Source organism: Mus musculus, chromosome 2 (assembly GCF_000001635.26).
Source record: "Mus musculus strain C57BL/6J chromosome 2, GRCm38.p6 C57BL/6J".
NCBI lineage: Eukaryota > Metazoa > Chordata > Mammalia > Rodentia > Muridae > Mus > Mus musculus.
In genome coordinates, this window is record NC_000068.7 from 72004970 (window position 1) to 72022006 (window position 17037).

The following is a 17037-nucleotide window of genomic DNA, read 5'->3' on the forward strand; positions in this document are numbered from 1 at the left end:
CACTGGGGCCATTCTGTTAGAGCACAGTACAGGGGCAGTCAAGTCAGGTAGCTGGAAATGGAGACAGGGAGGTGCAGAGGGGAAGGGTACGGATAACGCAGCTGCCATTGTGAGTTCTTAGAGTGGTGGTTCTCTGTAACAGATGGGGAATTGAACAGAGAATCAACATCCCCGAGACAAATACTGAGCACCAAGGAAGCAAACCACCGCAGCTGAGGCACGCAGGCTGCTGCGAAACGCACAAGTGATATTATCAAATAAAGCCAGAGTTGGCATGTCACGAGCAAATAAACAACATATGGCACATCGGTTACCGCATCCCCGGGACCATATCCGCTCAGGAAACAGTGACTTCTGTAGTTTCCAGTTCACGAATATGTGCTTTTGGTACCTATGGAGGCTGTGAAATTATACCTAACCAGTTTACCTGAGAAAAATTGCTACCATAAAACCGCCGTGGATTTCTGGCGTGGTTGCATTCTTTGTTCCTTCCCTGAAGTCCGCCTGTGGGCTCTGATGTTATGTATTATGTATAAAACAAATAGAAAAACGATTCTAGTGGCGGAGAGAATGACACAGTGGTGAGATGGTGAGTTCTCTGAGGCACCTCCTCCCCTCCATTTCCCCTCCTCTCCTCCCCCCCCCCCCCCCAAAGTCCTGGACATTCAGGTGCTGCTGAGTTCTGAGGAGTTGAGAGCAGAGTTAGGGGCTGAGGGCTGAGGACAGCGACTAGCCTAGGGCTTGCTTTGGGGGATGGGGATGGGGGGGTGCAGGGGTGTGGGGTGTGGGGAGGATGCAGGATGGGAGCTCCAGCTTTGCTCATCGATGAAGGTCCTTAGCTTGGCTGTGGTTGTGGCTGGGAGCTCAGAAGAGTCTACTATGGGAGATTTAGGCAGCAGCTCTGTAGGTGAAGGCCTGTTCCATGCTCTCCATGGCGGTTCTTGATGAAAGAGACAGTCCTTGGTTCCAAAATGGTTATTGGTTGTTCATTGTGGAAAAGGGATTCGTGCCCACTTCTCAGGGTGGACCCAATTCAATACCTTTTGCAGGGAGGAATGTCTGGGAAGGGGAACTCAATGGCTAAACCCTCAGTGTTTCTAGGTACCTCATTAGCATGGGGAACTCTATTCTGGGCCTATGTGACCACATGCCATGTTTCCTATGTGGGAAGGCTGACACATGTTCCAAGCCAGGAATCTGGCAGGGAGCAGGGCACCACTACCATCTCAGGTGTATACCCCGTGTTTCTGGTGTCTCAGACCCACTCTGCCCATCAAGCTTCCTGGCATGGTTTACCATCTCATATATAGGTATTCACATTTCTTTTGGGGGTGGCTAATCTCACTAAGGAAGGAGATATTACTCAATTTGTAAAAAATAGATACTATCATTTCAGGATCTAATTTTTTTTTTCAGCTCACCATTAAACATAAATACATCATTTTCCTCCATGATTCCTGTGTAAACCAGATGCCAAGAATAGTTTATATGATATGGAAACTGCAGATTTACCATCCAAAACTCCTGGCACTTCTCCACAGAGTCTGTGAATTTTGTTTGGTTTTTCAGTGGAAATTAAGTTGAAGGAAAGCAGGTGAGATGCGTGTGTTAGGAAGGCGTTGCCTCACTTGTCTCTCAACGAAAGATCAGCGGGGAATCCACTCCCCTGAGCTGCAGCAACAAGCTTCAGTCTGGAGGCCGATTGAGAAGATGTACATTTAGGAGCACCCATGGCAGAACTCTGAAAAGCAGTGGCCTGTGTGCAAAACACCATTCTTCGGGGTGATGGAGATGGACAGAAGCTTCCATATTTGAAGGAATAGTCCTCTGGGAACAACTTCTCAGACTGTCTGCCTCTTTTCTGCCACCAGGAATAAATCTGTACAAAACTATTAAACTATATTTTGTCAAATTTTCATCTAAACAATTCAAAATTTATCTTCAAGAAAGTTGTAGGCAATTTGTGATGTGGGTTTCCTTCCTTCCTTCCTTCCTTCCTTCCTTCCTTCCTTCCTTCCTTCCTTCCTTCTCTCCCTCCCTCTCTCTCTCTCTCTCTCTCTCTCTCTCTCTCTCTCTCTCTCTCTCTTTCTCTCTCTCTCTCTTCCTTCCTTCCTTCCTTCCTTCCTTCCTACTGTCTTGCTTATAGCTGTAGCTGCAAAATATGTCCTCTTTCTTCGGGATGAGGATTGATTAAGGTGATAGTAAAATGAATGTAATATGACACTGGAGGTGGGAAGGTTTAAGCAGAGAGACTATCAGGAGATAGGGGATATTCTAGGAGTTGTGGAAGGTTAACCGAAATGAAAGGGATACAAAATCCATATGGGAGTCTACTATCTTGTAATGAAATTTAAAAAGTAATAAAAATGTTTGGAGGAAGATGCCCTGAAAGGCTAGAAGAATCTGTAGCTAGGAGCCATGGGTTATTAAACAAACACCCCAGTGGCAGGGCTGGGCTACCTTCTTATGAGTTGTTGGTCAGTGGCCCTAGTAGCTTCCCAAAACAATAAAGGCTCTTTCCATCTCTCTTGTTGTCCACCAGAACTAGACAATAAAACTCTATTTTTGAAGATACCACACATCTTGGATTCATGATCCAGAGAAATCAAGCTTGAATTGATTTTGAAGTTTCTTCCCTGCTGGCTAGCTTGCTTTGTCTAGAAGTTCCTATGAAGGATGCTATGGGAAAATGGGAGGCAGCAAGTTTCTTACCCAGTTGTCTGAATCCTTTGATCTCTAAGACCAACTTGCCAGGAATGATGTGCCCCCTTGTGTATTAGTGGCACTACTATTATGAGTGTAACCAACTGCTCTCTGGATTTGAAACTTATTCCACAGGAGGGTTGTCTATGCCTGGTATTGTGAACCTGGTCAAATACCCATGCCAGGGGAGAAAGAACGATAGGCTCTGGTTGTGTGGTGGGGGGTTGAATGCTGTTGTTTAGCTAAATTGATATATTGTCAAGCTCCTTTTAAATATTTATGTTTATACCCTCTAGCCTTAACAAAAAAAGCCTCCCTTACCCGTGAACAGTGGTGAAGGTGGTGACTCATGTTCATTCAGGGTGTTGACACTAAGTGATGGATGAAAGCCCAGCCCTGTCCCCTTTAAAAATCAGGGAAGTTTAGAAGCAGGAGTGGAGTGGGGGTAGGGTAGAAAGAATATAAGAACAAGAAGATAGGGAGAATGGCTGGGAAATGCCATGTTCTGGGCAAGATGCATCCAACGCAATCGTGATCTCACAGGTGGTACCTGCACTGGGTCTGCTTAAGAATGGGCCCACTGTCAGGCACAGAGGGAAGGGGGGGCTCAAGGGTCCCATCCATCAGCTCTGAGCTGTTTACTACTGACAGATTGAGGATAACAGGGACTCATCAGCTCCTGTGTGTACCCACTGAGGATTCCACCAGACTCCAGTAGATAGTTCCAACCTAGTGGTCACACAAATGGTCCTACTGAAATTAAACGGCTAACATCCAACTCGAAGTCATGGATTCTGAGGAAGAGACTGGTACGGCTAAGGGGAGGTTGGTAGGTATCAGAGTGAGGTATGGTGGGGGGGAGTAATCAGTATACATTATAAATGTGTCTGAAATTGTCAAATAACAATTAATCAATAAAAAAAATTGGCCACATTTCTCCAAATCATGCCTAATAAGAGTCATGGTCTTGTATTCATATAGCTTATTCAAGATAGAACAGGTTTGAGGCACATATGTCTACAGAGATAAACTGTATGACTTTTTTAATTTTTAGAAATACTTGTATTCTATTTTATTTACAGACACAGACACACACACACACACACCCCTTTCTGCCATGGCACATGTGGAAGTCAGAGGACAGCTTGTGGGAGGTGGTTCTCATTTTCTACCATGTGGGCTCAGCGGATTGAATTCAGGTCTTCAAGCTTGGCAGCAAGTACCTTTACCCATTGTGCCATCTTGACAACCCCAATGTATCTTAAATAAACATAAATGTACTCTGAACTTATTGAACATACTTCTGTATATACTACCAAATGACTGTGAAAATGAGGATGGCTGTCTTTTCTCTGTAGTCTATTGAGGACAGCTCAAAAGGGGACTGTGCTGGCTAGTTTTACGTCAACTTGACAAGCTAGAGTCATTTGAAAGGAAGGAGTCTCAATTGAGAAAATTGCTCCATGATTTCTAGCTGTAAAGCCTTTACTTAATTAGTGATTGATGGAGTAAGGCCCAGCCTATTGTAGTTGATGTCATCCCTAGGCTGGTGGTCCTGGGTTCAATTAAGAAAGCAGGCTAAGCAAGAAACGAGGAGCAAGCCAGTAAGCAGCACTCCTCCATTGTCTCTACATTAACTTCTACCTTTAGGTTCCTTTCCTGTTTGAGTTCTTGTCTTGACTTTTTTTTTTTTTTTTTTTTTTTTTTTTTTTTTTTTTTTTTTTGGTGATGGACTGCAATGTGGAAGTGTACATCCAATAAACCCTTTCCTTCCCAACTTGTTTTTTGGCCATGGTGTTTCATTGTAGCAATAGAAACTCTAACTAAGACAGGGAAATTAGGTGCCATAGTCTTTAGAGATTTACATTGTTTGGATGTGTGAGGTTTTCACTGACTGGGACAAAAATATATTTTCTGTTTGCACACACAGAGACCCAGATCTCTGCCAAGTGAAATTTTGGGAACTGAGGGTCATTGAAAGTTTGTGTTCAATGCTATGTTCAACAGCTGTTCAGATTGTATTGTTCAGATGTATTGCCAATTTAAAATGCAAAGAGGGAAAATATACATATTATTTTAAAATTTTGTTTTGGCTGGTTTTATGTGCTAGGGATACTCTTTAGAACAGAACATGGAACTATTTCTAATCTTGTTTTTGTAAATGAAATATTCGATTTATCACATTTTAAAGCAATTTCAGTTGGAAAGTGCACTAGTTGTGGGAGCCAGTAGATTTTTTGAAGCCAAAAGTGTGTGTGTATGGGGGTGGGGGTGGGGGGAGCAAATCTTCTTTGGATTGATCAAGAAATAACACTTTTTGGCAGGGATGCCAGGATGCTTGGGCGGAAGAGAGCCAGCTGTGCCTAGTGACGTCAGCATTCCCCCCTCTCACCCAAGGCAGGGCTGGCTGTTTCTGCCTGCAGTGCTGATTCTGATAATCTTGGTTCCCTTCTGAGAACAGCAGGGTGCCATCCCTCACTGCACATAAAAATATTATGGCCACTTTGTTTCCATGAAAAAGAAAGACAAAAAACTGTGCTTGTTTTTTTTTTTTTTTTTTTTTCCCTATTGTTTTCTAGGCTGATGATGCTGGCAGAGAGCAAGTATCTTAGCATTTTCTACTTGGCAAGAGACAAAATTTGCATTATGGCTAGGGTCTCTCTAAGGACATCTGGTTGGTTAGCACAGAGAAAATAAATTTCTCTTAAAGCCGTCCTTTTTGCTCTGTATTGAGCAGATCAGGTGTCCTATCATATTGCAGAACTTCTGATGAATCTACCTGTTGGTTTATTTTGTGTTCACAGGCACCTTTTGACAACGAGGGAGCCTGGTATGCCAAGAGGCATTCTATGTGGTCACTTGGCCACTTTGTGAGGGAGTTTCCTTTTGACCTGACATTCCAGCCTTTGCTGAAGATAGGAGCTAGCAGATTCGCTTCTGTAACTGCCTGTCAGCTGAAATTAGGATGTTGTTATCAGGGCCCATGAAGGCTAGAATGTTAGTCAAAGGCCAGGAGCATAGAGGGATGGATATAGATTGGATTTAGATATTTTTTTAGCATGACGAAAAGCATCTTTTAGTCTATATTTAGAAGACAACCAAAGGAAATTTAAAATCTTGAGCTTGTGGCTGATCATAGCAGTCAGCGCTTCACCACCTTATCAGAAGTCCATTGATCAATGTTACAACTCTGAACCTTTGAAATCTTAGTATTCCAGGGGGGGAAGAAATCTGAAACTTTTACTTTTTTAAATTTTAAATCATTTTTAGACCTTTATAATATATTTACATTATTTTTTAATCTTTGGATGCTATATCCGTTACTATAAACTTAAAACGGACACAGGACAACATTGCATCTTTAATTGCTGTATAAGACAGAGTAGACCTTCAGCTGCCAGACCCAGAAAGTCTGAGAGATTTTCTTGTGGATAAGGAACTTGGAAATTGGCCTACCTTGACTTAAGCAGAGTAGGGCAGGCAACCCAAGGGCCCACAGTTTGCTCAGTGGTTAGCATCACCAAGGTCCAGGTCTGTGCCCCGCCTGTCTTTTTTGGACACCTTAGGATCACCTCTGACCTGGCTTTTCTGTCTCTCATAGAAAGCCTTTTCTATTAAAAATTTAAATACCATATTTGGCAGAGCTCTGAAAAGTTTTAAGGGTCATCTGTTAAGTATACTTGACTTTAAATAAATTTTCATATGTTTTTAGTTATTTGCTTTAGGCTTAACCTTGAAACATAAATAGAATGATAAAGTTTATTCCTGTAAAAAGTTACATTTTTGTATTTAGCATGACTATAAATATAATTCTGAACATATTAAAGAATTTGATCATTTTTCAGTGACTATTAACTTGTGTGTTTTAATCCTTATTAACTTTTTACAATAAGCTAGTAGCTTTTATAAGATTAGAACTCAAACTTAGTTTTAAACGGATTAGCATTTTTCATTTTAACATTAGCCCTTAGAAACAGTGAACTTGCGGTGGGGATTTTAGACTGCTGTAGACCCAGTAGAAAATTGTAACAGGAAACACAGTAGCATTAATGTCTCACGTTCTCCAGCAGCAGGAGCCAGTTCTAACGTTTTGCATAGTTTGCTGCCAATAAGCAGCACCTACACAGCGGAGTATCTGGTCTTCTATCCTATCATAGTCCTGTAGAGCCAGCAACAGGCTTGTGCGCATCTCCAAAGTTAGCGGCCTTTGCTTCAAGTCAAGGCAGACTTTAAGATGCATCTTTCTTCTAGAGCTCACCGTGGGATCTGTGTGTTTAAATCCTCATTCCCTCTCTCCGATTCTTTTTAATTTTGTCTTTTATTTACCATCTTTCCACTGTTTTGCTTTGGAGCCTCTTTTACTCATTTTCACTGGGACTCTTGCCTGCTCCTATGAGAACCTTTTAAGATGCTTACTGGATTTTTCAGGTGATGAAAATCACACGCACATTTGCAGATATCTAAGGCTGCCTACCTAGAATCATTTCATGTAGCGTTCTGGAAATGTCTGGCAGCAAAAGTCCTACCTTTTTGCACAAAAACAGCAAAGAGGAAGTAATCCATGGGGTGGGGGAAGACCCTTGCTAGGCACAGCGACGGACTTCGGTTGGTCCTTTGTGCTTAAAAAGAAAATATCTTAAGTTTTTGCGCTTATAGGTTTGTTCCTAACTGTTATGAAATTTAATGGGGGGCGGGATGGGGGGGATGGAGTACTTGGCAGGGCCCATACCAAGGTGCACCTACCTGAGAATCACACCTTGTAACAGACTTGATATAATGGGGGCTTATTTGGGGGAAAGGGAAAGAAGTGAGGGTCTAGAGAGATGGTTAGAGGCAGACAGAGGAGCAGAGTCATGAGGGCAGAGGAAGCAGGGACAGAGAAGGACAGAAAGAAGGACAGAAAGTGGGAGAAATAGACCGGCCAGGAGCATGTGAGAATGGAGAGAGAGAGAGTGCTGGGGTGGTGGAGCAGTCCTTCTGTACAGGCACCAGGCAGCATGTAATGGTGGCAGATGATGACGTATGCAGCTGCTAGGTCCCTGGGAGGAGCCTAGCAGAATCTTTCGCTCTTTCATCTTGTATCTGGAATAATAGAGTTTATTTTTTTCTTCCCTCTTTCACCTATCTCATAGCATTAAACCTCTGTTACGCTATATTTTAATCAGAAGACCAACTAAGCATGCCAGTCCCCGCTGGTGACTGTCAGGTTGGCATCAAAATCCGGCCAGAAAGGCAAGTAGCCCTAAGCCAGGAGGTGGCTCGGATGATTTTTTTTCCCCTCACGAGACAGTTTCTTTTATTTCTCCTCTTATTGGTTTGTTTTAGGCCGTATGTTTATCTTGACTTTTTAATGACTTTTTCTTCTATTTTTGGCTTAGTTCTCTAAAGTGTAAACTCTACAATTGGGAAAAATTATTAGAAAAACTTCTGTATACATCGCGCTATAGCAGAATAAATGCAGAATTTCAGAACATTTAAGGGTAAACATTTTGGTTCAATCCATGACATTTGTAATAAAGTGGCCATCCAGAATACCTGTTATTAGGTATTTTTCTCTTCTTAAAAATTATTTTATTTATTTACATTCCAGCCGTTGCCCTCCTCCTAGTTCCCTTTCCCACAGTTCCTCATCCAATTCCTCTTACTCTTGCGTCCCCACCAGGCCTCCCCCTTCTCTAAGGCCTCAGGTCCCTCAAGGATTAGGTACATTTCCCACTGGGGCCAGACTAGGCAGTCCTCTGCTACATGTGTACCTGCCTCAGACCAGCCTGTGTATGCTGCCTGGTTGGTGGCTTGGTCTCTGGGTGTTCCCTGGGGTCCAGGTTAGTTGAGACTGCTGGTCTTCCTATGGGGTTGCCCTCCCCTTCAGCTTCTTCAATCCTTCCCCTAATTCGACCGTAGGAGTTCCCAACTTCAGTCCAATGGTTGGGTGTAAGTGTCTGGTGTCTGTCTCAGTCGGCTGCTGGTAGGGCCTGTCAGAGGACAGCCGTGCTAGGCTCCTGTTGTCAGCAGTTCTTTTAGACAGGAACAGTTCTGGGTCAGAAATTTTGACTGTGGGTTAGTAACCCCGTCCCTCCACTTGAGACCCTGTTTATCTACTGGAGGAGGACTCTTTGAGTTCCCTCTCCCATTGTTGGGCCTTTTGGCTAAGGTCACACCAATTGAGTCATGAGTCTCTCACCTCCAGGGTCTCTGGTCCTTTCTAGAGGGTCCCCTCATCTCCCATCCTTGAGGCTGCATATTTCCATTTTTTCTCTTGGTCCTCTGGGCTTCTCTCCTGGCCCCTGGCCCAACCCCATACCTGATCCCATTCTCGTTTTCCCCTCCCATGACCCACCCAAGTCCTTCCCTCCCTCCTTCCCTTTGCCTCCTGTGATTACTTTCTTCCCTCTTCTAAGCGGGATTTAAACATCCTGTCTTAGGCCTTTCTGTTTGTTATACTTCCTACAGTCTACAGGTTGTATCCTAGGTATTCTGTACTTGTTGGCTAATATTCACTTATCAGTGAGTACATACCATGCATGTCCTTTTGGGTCTGGATTACCTCACTCAGGACATTTTCTAGTTCCATCCATTTGCCTGCAAAATTCATGACTTTCTCATTTTTAATCACTGAATAGCATTTCCATTGTGTTATTATAGTCTTTTAATGTTGTTTCCCAATTTTTTCAAACACAAGTTGAATCCAAGTCATAATTATAGTATGCTGTAGTAAATTAAAATTACACATTTATAGATTTTTAATGGTCAACTCTTTTTGTTATAAGTTTTAAATTAACTTCTTGTTATAGGCTTTATATATCTTTAACCATACCTAATAAATTTATAAATCTTGAGACAAAACTTATATTTTAGCAAAAGTCTTAGAAGATCAAGTAAAATCAATGGTCTGTTTTATTTTGTTTTGTTTTGTGAGCGTACTCTCTCTCTTCTTGTCACAAAATCAGGTGACTCACCTGTCATTAAGGTGATTAAGGTGAGTCAAACTTCTCCATGCTTGGGTCTAGAGGAGAAGCCATAACCCAACTCCCGAACCAGCTTTTCAATAAAGTTGAGTAGCATAAAACAGTATTTCAATATAATCCATATCAAAAAATTGAATCCAGTGACTATAGGGAGTAAACTGAGAACAGAGAAGGCTCAGAGGTAGAAATTCCAAGTTCTGGTTATTAAAGCAGCCATAGCAATCCATAAAAGTTGCTACGGTGCTGGTCTGGTGTTTCCTGCCAGGTCTATTCCTTCCCACTTTTGCAGACACCCCCACCCCAATTCTAAGTGCTTTCTGCTGCTCATCTTCCTGAGTGCCACAGCCAACACCTAGTAGCAGACTCAGGAAGAGAAAACAATGTTGCATGGAAGTTTTCAGGTGGCTGGGGCAGCAGATTTAAAGAGACAGACACAAGAGGGGGAAAGGAAAGAAGGAAATAAAGAAGGAAAAAGAAAAAGAATCCAGCAATCAAAGAACATGGAGTCAGAAAAAAAAATGAAGCTAGTTAGTATAGAACACAGAATGTTCACATGGTCCAAAGAGACCATCAAAAAAAAAAAAAAAAAAAAAAAAAAACATGAAGTGGGCATCTCCATTCACACATTTAACCAGGCTTGACTGATTTCCATCTCGGCTCTCAGTATCCAAGAACCAAGTGGGCAGAATGACTTCTTGCTAGAACCCTGAGCAGATGACAAACAAAACATAGAACAAAACATAGGGGAACCAAGAACCAGGTGCCGAAACCCAGGTGGCAATGCAAAGTCTTGCTAGTGCCCCGAGGAGTTCGAGTACCTTGTCGGGTACCTCTCTGTCCCCCAGGCACGACCCTGCCAGAAACAGTCATAGAAGGAGACACCTTCTAGCGGCTACCTTGGAGACCTCCTCAGATACGTGCTTGCTGGTTTCTTTTTAGTGTGGCATTTGGCTCTAACAATCTGCCAAACTGAAAATCCACCTTTGGAGTCTTGGAACATCTTCAAAGTGTGCACTCTCGGAGGCAATATTCCAGTCCCAGAAGCCCAGAGTGAAGGGCTTCAGAACTTGGGTTGAGGTCTTGATAGCCCTGCAATTGTTAACCCCACTGAATGAGAGTAAAGACCATTACTCAAATCCGTTTAGTCTAATTAAGCAAGCTTAGTTTCTGTAAGACAGGGCTACTTCCCTAAAGCAGTGTTTGAGAAAACAGCATCAAACACGGGATAAAGTGGAGTTTAGATTAGCTTTAAAACTGCAAGGCTAGGATGTTTTCAAGGGTGTTTTGTTTACATGGGAACTTGGCAGAACATCTCAAAATTATTTGGCAAAACATCTTATTAGGGTGGAGGTCAGAATATAGGGTGTGGGACATGTCAAATTCCATAAAATAGGTTAAGACAAAACCCAAGTTTTATACAAAACAGGAATGAGCTCGTTTTGAGCTTGTAACAAGATGACTTATCTTAGGATAAAGTCAGCCTGGGCCAGCAGGTTCCCAGTGTTGCTGTGAGGCATTACCGCGGCAGCAAGGAGCCTTGGCTCACTCCTGTGTGTGCACAGCAGGCAGATCACAGGCAACAGAGGTAGGCGCAGAGCTAGGTTCGGCTCTGAGGCAGTTGTCTGAGTCATCACCACCCTAGCAGCTCTAGACAGCAACAGAAGGAGAGATGGAGACAACCAGGCTTGCCCAGGGTTCCTGGATAAAATGAAGACAACTGATTAACTGGAATTTCAGATCAGTGGGAAATTAAAAGTATAAATGCATCCCTTTTATTGAAAGGATATACTTGTGTTAAAATTACTATTCATCTGAAATTTAAAATTTGGAGGGTATCTGGCAACTTTTAGTTAAAAGAAAAAAAAAAACCTCTCCACATAAGGATACTGCTTTGGGATGGAGGTTCATTCTTGGAAATTTTAATTTTTCAATATCGTGGACTTGCAAGAGACTGGGCGAAGCACCTGCAGGTAAAGGTGCTCACCATGCATCACCAAGTCTCTAGCGAGTCCATCTTTTAAAAAATTGCTTTTTAAGAATATTTACTTTAAGTTTTCTAACCCCAAATGGTCACCCCTAAACACATGTTCATGCAAATAATACTAAATGGACTCAGTAGGTTTTGTGTGTGTGTATGTGTGTGTGTAAAAATAATAGGAAAATAGCAAAGAGGTCACGACTTTGAGTGGGAAGTGGGGGAAATGGTGGAAGGAGACAGAAGGAATGGTAGTAACAATATAAATACAGAACTCGTGCTTGAAATTCTCAAAACATTAAATTAAAAACACTGCAGGAATCAGTTCTGTCCTTTTGCTATGTGGCTCCCAGATTGATGCAGGTGGTCAGGCTTGGTGCCTTCACTCACTGAACTATGCTTAGCCTGAATAAGATATTCAGTTAAGGGATAATGTAATGATGACTAACTGCAATAATCTGACTCCCTTCTATGAAGGTGGGACTAATGAAACGTGGGGTTAATTCTGGTGGTGTCTGTGGCAGTATGCATGACTCTTGTGTGTGTTGGCTGACCAAGGGAGGAGGCCCAGTAGCCAATACTGATCAGTACTCCAGGGCTGTCCTAGCTGGTGCTACTCTTTTGCCCAGCTTAGATGTAAGATAAATATGGACCAATAGTTGTTTGAAACAGTCCCCATTTGACTAGGGAAAGTCACATACCTCTGACTGACCCTGAATAGAACTATGATAGCAGTAGGTGCCAAGTGGATGGGGCTCCAGTTTGGGTTGTTTCCAGTGCCTGTGGGGTTTCCAGGAAATTCTTCTACACCTCAGATCAGTTTCGGCATATGAAGAAGGATAATAAGCACCTCATAGGACTAGTGTGAGGATCTGATGGCTAACAATCAACATTCATTCGGCTGTTAAACTGAATGAATGTTGACATCTTAGGACATAAATTGCCCCTTTGGGTCTTGAGAAGGCATAGGAAGCTATTGTATTCTCTAGGCCAGAACTTCTAGGATTTCCTTGTTATAGCCAAGGGTCTGGTTTCTAGAGCCTCTGGGGTCACCTGATTCATCAGGTAACAGCAGGGCATGCTTCAGTTAACTCCGCCATGGCATGCAAATGTAATTTTCCATGAGCCTGACATCACTTAAGAAAAGTTGGGACATACCTAGGTGACTTATGCCCAGAAATTGGTGACCCATAGTTGTGAAGGTTGAGATATCTAAGACACAAGGCCAGCATGTTTATCGTCTGATGAGGGTTTGTTTTCTGTTTTGTAGATGGTCTCTTCTTGTTGTGTCCTTTCACAGTGAAAAGGGCAGGCAAACTCTTTCAGCTATCTTTGACAAGGACACATCTTAATGCATGATGGTGGAGGCTTCATGACTTGATCACCACCCCAAGACCCCATCTCTGAATATTAACACTTCAGGTTATGATTTCAGCAGAAGACTTTAGAGTCATACCAACATTCAGACAGCAGTTGTACCATTTGTGTGTGCATGAGTGTATGTGCACATGTGTGTGTGTGTGCATATGAGCATGTGTGGTTATGTGTGTGTGTGCATGAACTTATAAAGGCCAAAGGCAGACTTCATGTGTGTTTCTCAATTGTGCTTGACCTTATTTTTGAGGGTCTATCTTCAAATATGGAGCTCACTGGTTTGGCTAGACTAACTGACTCAAAGCCCTAGGAATCCCATTTCTACCTCCTCAGTGTCAGGATCATGTGGGCGTTGGTGACTGAATGGGAATCCCCACACTTGTGCCCTGAGCCTTTTACCAATGAACTATTTCCCCAGCCACCAAAAGAGCCACTTTAGAAAAACAAGCTTCTGATTTTATCCATCTGAGCTGTTAGATGAAGACTGGAAAGATATAAAGCAGGGGGGGGGGGGTTACCTGAGAAGCTGCCATTCTGATTTGTTTAATGATGGTTTTCTCCAAGTACATTTATGCAATTAGGAGGACAAACCCTCATAAGTGCTAGTCTGTGTGTATGTATATGTGATATGTAAGTATACATGTGTGTGTGTGATATATAAGTATACATGCATGTGTGTAAGTGTGATATGTAAGTGTATGTGTGATCTATAAGTGTATGTGCATGTGATGTGTATGTGAGGGTGTGTGTGCCATGGCACACCTGTGACTGTCAGAGGCTAACCTTAGTTTGCCTTATTGGAGGAAAGGTCTCTTCTCCACTCTGCAGGTCAGGCTGTCGTGAACCTTGGATTGATTTTTCTTGTCTCAGCCCTGCTCCCATCTCCAGCAGAGAGTACCAGCCTTACAAATGTTTGACCTGCTATGTCTGGCTTTGCTGAAATCCTGGAGCTGGGAAGTTAGAGATGCCAGGAGTGTGGGAGACTGTTGGAGGTGGGTCTGGTGCTGCTGTGCATTCAAATGCTAAATTCTGTATCCCAGGATCTCTGGCTGCCCCAAGACAAGTGAATTCCTACATACACCATCCTTTGTTGTGTAAACCTTGCTAATAAATGTAAAACTATTGGTTAAATAAAAATGACTGCCAGGCGGTGGTGGTGCACGCCTTTAATCCCAGCACTTGGAGGCAGAGGCAGGCGGATTTCTGAGTTCGAGGCCAGCCTGATCTACAGAGTGAGTTCCAGGACAGAGATAATTTCTATTGCCTTGGTGTTTTCTTTCTCGTAGTTCATTAGTACCTGAAAGATCTCGACCTCTGAGTGAATGAGATGATTTGTTAGTATAGGAGTGGCACTATTAGGAGGTGTGGCCCTATTGGAGTAGGGGTGGCTTTGTTGGAGTAGGTGTGCCACGGTGTGTGTGGGCTTTAACACCCTCATCCTAGCTGCCTGTAAGCCAGTATTCTGTTAGCAACCTTCAGGTGAAGATGTAGAGCTCTCAGCTTTGCCTGCACCATGCCTGCCTGGATGCTGCCATGCTCCTGCTTTAATGATACTGGACTGAACCTCTGAACCTGTAAGCCAGCTCCAATTAAATGTTGTTCTTATAAGAGTTGCTTTGGTCACGATGTCTGTTCACAGCAGTAAAACCCTAACTAAGAAAAGGAGGAATCAGGGTTAGTGTTGGATTCAAAGGATTAGGCGTGAGAGACCATAATCATGAATGCTTAGAGTGTTTATAATTATAACTAAATAACAGTACACTGAGAACACTTTGGCACCTTGTGTGATTTACATGTGTGTTCCTGGGCAGCACTGTAATTAGAAACAAATGATTCATATGATGTTTAATCAGAGGCTGTAATTAGTGTTGCTTTTCTGTAGTCAAGGCCACCGGGTTTTGTTTTCCGAATCCATGTGCCCTTTCAACTTGTTCACACCCTCCTGACACTTCAGATGAGAAGAAAGACCCAGAATCTTGCTCATAAGCCCCTGGAGGGAGAGCCTTTTCTGGACTTCTGCATATCCCAGTCCCTACATCCCAGGAGCTAGAATCCAAATTCTGCTCGGTCTCACTGACCTGGAGCTGGGGGAAGAGGCAGTGGAAACTGCAAAGTCAGAACAAGGAGCGTCAGTCATCTAGCGATGTGGTGAGGCAGAGAAACCGAGGGCACCATCACGGTAGCAGGTTCCAGATGCTGGCGGCCCTCACAGGGAGGCATACTCTTTCTAAGTAAGCGGCGTGCATAATTTATTGTCTAAACCAGGGCACTTTTGAGAGTGAGTGAGGGCATTATTAATAATTTCACAGGGACTACAGGCATAGGCCGTGACTGTCTCCAGATCAGACTTCCTGTTTTACTACTGCTAAGCAGACATTGGAGAGAAAGGGAAGAGGTTTGGGTGTTGTGACACCTGAGTGAGCTTGGGATGCTCTGTAAGGGTACAGGCGAGGGCTGGGTGGTAGGAAGAAGGATGCCACCCAGCGCCCTAAAAGTCCAGCTTCAATTATTCTGCATATTTTACCCTCTTCCCTCCCAGTTCACTTCCTGCAGGAAGACAGATTTTTCTAAAATGATGGCTCTGCTTTTTTTTTTTTTTCTGGTTAAAAAAAAATCAGATCTCTCCCCTCCCTCCAGGGCTGGTTCACTGGTACCGGGGTTCTAGCTAATCAGATCCACTTTTATTTCTTAATCTAATTGTTTGAGGAACCTGTAGAATTTCCAACTACCGTGGCTGCTGGCCATCCTCTCTTTAACCCTCCCGCCTGCGTGCCTGTCTTCACACTTCACTATCTTGCTAGCTAGACACCTTTCATGCCCTCTTGGTACTTACACACTTTCTGCCCACTCACTCACATTTTTCACCCACTAGTTAGAACGCCTGTATTGGTGCTGAGAGAAGTGGGAGTTAGAAGAAGCCTTCCCTCTGAACCATGGGGAGCCGGTGCAGACCTCCGCGTACCTTTGCGTGGAGACCTGACCTTTGCGTGGAGACGTGACCTTTGCGTGGAGACCTGACCTTTGCGTGGAGACGTGACCTTTGCGTGGAGACGTGACTGCTTTTTGCCTTGTGCTACTGTGATGTAGAGAAACGCACTAGATTCCCCCAATGGAGGAGCAATCAGCATAGGGCAGACTTGAGGTCCAATTCCTTGTAAGGCTTTACGTTCTGCTTGGGAGGGCATGCGGCAGTCTTGTTAAATTAGCGTCAAGAGATGGAGTTTCAAAATTCTGATGCCATTCATTTCTGCGAAGTTGTGGGACAAAGGTGACCCTTGCTTTGTTTGCCTGGAGTGAGTGCACTGGAGCAGGTGTGGGCATCCGGCTTGCTGGCCCTGATGGGTAGAACTAGGAATCTGTTGGGACTCTCTCAACCGGATCCCTGCATTGGCGCGACAGGTAGTCAGTCGCCATGCTTTCTTGCTTAGTTGATCATAGGTGACTGTAGCAAACTTTGTCTGAATATGGACTTTTCAGGACCTCCACCTTTAGGCATCTTTTTGCTTTGGTAGTCATAATTGCTGGTGGTTATTATTTTAAAAAAGACTTACCTTTTTATTTAAAGCTATGCTGTTGGATATGTTCATACGCATGCTCTTGTGGATACATGCAGGTGCTCACAGAGGCGAGGCATTAGACCCCCCGGACTGGAGTTACAATGGGTTGTGAGCCATCTGACATGGTTGGTGGTGACCAAATTTAAGTCTTCTCTCGGGAAGTGCAGCAAATTCTCTTAATCACAGAGCAGTCTCTGTAGCCCAGTTGTCATTTTTTTTTGAATGCAAGAAATTGAACTTTGTCTGAAATCGAATGCTAGGCACAAGGCTGAAGTCCTTTATTTATTTATTTATTTAAAAATAATAATAAATCAGCTTTCTATATCCTAGCTAACCTGCTCTGGACTATTAATCCTGGTTTCTCTGAAACCTGCAGTGACTCACAGTGAAAGGAAACCCTGCTGGGCAGGATCTTTGTCACCCTGCCATATGTCCTTGGCACACACCCCGTTTCCTGGGGCTT

At 43.4% G+C, this 17037-nt stretch overlaps 1 protein-coding gene and 1 long non-coding RNA gene across 4 annotated transcripts in view; one reads left to right on the forward strand and one right to left on the reverse strand.

The window, feature by feature from the left end:
• Rapgef4 (Rap guanine nucleotide exchange factor (GEF) 4) overlaps positions 1-17037 on the forward strand; it is a 276260-nt gene that overhangs the window by 23755 nt on the left and 235468 nt on the right. The gene's annotated exons all lie outside the window — the stretch shown is intronic.
• Positions 10260-15981, reverse strand: Gm52555. The gene is made up of 3 exons (XR_003954040.1): positions 15874-15981; positions 15096-15244; positions 10260-11366 (listed from the first exon to the last, which is right to left on the reverse strand). It is a non-coding gene; the product is annotated as a predicted gene, 52555 (long non-coding RNA).